The sequence below is a fragment of the Myotis brandtii genome, unplaced genomic scaffold, assembly GCF_000412655.1.
Source record: "Myotis brandtii unplaced genomic scaffold, ASM41265v1 scaffold314, whole genome shotgun sequence".
Classification (NCBI taxonomy): Eukaryota; Metazoa; Chordata; class Mammalia; order Chiroptera; family Vespertilionidae; genus Myotis; species Myotis brandtii.
The window spans coordinates 2129477-2131621 of NW_005362033.1; the positions used below are offsets into that span (position 1 = coordinate 2129477).

At 49.9% G+C, this 2145-nt stretch overlaps 1 protein-coding gene across 1 annotated transcript in view; it reads right to left on the reverse strand.

Annotated features, from left to right (window-relative positions):
* B9D1 (B9 protein domain 1) overlaps positions 1-2145 on the reverse strand; it is a 16873-nt gene that overhangs the window by 5443 nt on the left and 9285 nt on the right. The window lies entirely within an intron of this gene.

Genomic DNA, 2145 nt, shown 5'->3' on the forward strand with positions numbered 1-2145 from the left:
CACACACACACTCTCACACACACTCACACTCACTCACACACACACACTCACTCTCACACACTCACTCACACACACATTCTCACACACACACACATTCTCATACACACTCTCACACTCTTCACACACTCACACACACTCACTCACACACACACTCTCACACTCAACACACACACACTCACACACACACTCACTCTCACACACTCACTCACACACACTCTCACACTCAACACACACACTCACACACACACTCACTCTCACACACACACTCACACTCACACACACACACACACACACACACACAAAAGACTCTCCCTGCAGCTGGGCAGCGCCGGTCAGTCAGCTGCCTGCAGGCGCCAGTGCGGGCTGGCTCTGTGCTTGTCTGTCTGTCCTGTGCCAACGCTGCTGCCTCAGTCACTGCGCTTTGCAATCAAAGCTTCACATCTGGGAGCACAAGTTATATCTTGATATTTCACGTGTCTCACTTTTAAAGTATCGTTTTCTATTTACTTCTTATACAGAATAGAATATTTATGTATTCTATTTATTCTTACACAAAAAGCAACTGATTCTTTATTAATCCTATCAACAGCATGCATGCCAGTGTATCGCCTGATAATTTATTTGTAGGTTACTTTGGACATTCTACATAATCACGTCACCCGTAGATAACTTTGTTCTTCCTTCCCGATTCTTATGCCCTTTATGTGCACAGTGTTGGTGATAACAAGCACCCTGATCTCAGAGGGCGATCCTTCGACAGTTCACGAACAGTGATGTTCCTCTAAGTTTTCGTAGACAGCCTTTACTGGAGTAAGGAAGCTTCGCTCTATTCCTACTTTGCTAAATATTTATCAAGAACGGATGTTGGAAAAAAAAAGAAAAGAGTGGATGTTGAGCCCAGCCAGTGAGGCTCAGTGGCTGAGCGTCAACTCATGAACCAGATCATGGCTTGAACCTGTCAGGGCACATACCCAGGCATCTCGTCATCGCTTGATCTCCAGTGGGGGCCGTGCAGGAGGCAGCTGATCAATGATTCTCTCTCATCGTTGATGTTTCCATCTCTCTCTCCCTCTCCCTTCCTCTCTGAAATCAATGCAGGGAATGGATGTTGAATTTCATTACACTTTCTTCATTTATGGGGGTGATCATGACTTTCCAATGTGGTAGATCACACTGGTTTATTTTAGATGCTAGGTGAGCTTTGTATTTCTAAAATAAACACTACTTGCTCATGTATTATCATCTTCTGTATTCTGCTAGATTCAGTTTGTAAATATTTTGTTTGGTCAAGTCTGGAATGGACAGGGGCTGGGCTGCAATCTGTGGGGCTGGCCCACCTTCACTCCTTCCTCATTCCAGGGCACAGCTCTTTGAGGTCTTGGCCCAAGCTGGGAGGACTTACCTGAGGCCCTGCACCCCACCCCTTCTAGAGTTCTGCATACCGATTCTTGGGCCCTGAACCAGGGAGGCTGTCAAGTCTTGATCAGTGGTTAGTGTCAGCCTGCACACCAAAGTGTGTTGGGTTTGATTCCCGGTCAAGGGCATGTGCCTGGGTTGCAGGTTCACCAATCGATGTGACTCTCATATAGTTGTTTCACTCCCCCCACCCCCGCACCTTTCAGTCACCTTGTTGGATTGGTTTGCTCCTAGATCCTGGCCTGGTAACACACTACTCTGCTTGCCACTTGATGCCTTCAAGGGGTTGTGTCGTTTTTTTGCCTTTTCGTATTTTATTTGCCTCTCTTAGCTGTCCTCAGCAAGAGGACGTGGTCACTCTCTAGGGCCCGCTCGCGGAAGCCATGGAAGTTTCTTGCTCGTGGGGATGACGGCAGGAGGGCGGTCCCGGCCCACGAGGGCCGCCAGGCAGCCCTGCTCCAGAAAGGAAGGCAGGGACTGTGACGTCGAGTGACCCTGAAGGTAAATCATGCTCAGCTGCTGGGGACGGCCGGAAGCAAGGGACGGCTTTTTGAGTCAGTTTCCTAACATGGGGAAAGCACGGAGAATGATGTGCCCATGACAGGACGGGCCCCACACAGGGCCTCGCACACAGCAGGCAGGAGGGAGTCCTGGAGGCCAGGGAGCCTCTGGAGGGGGTCCGATGTGGGGTGTGGGAAAGGTCCCGGGCGGGGAGAGGCCACGCAGGGG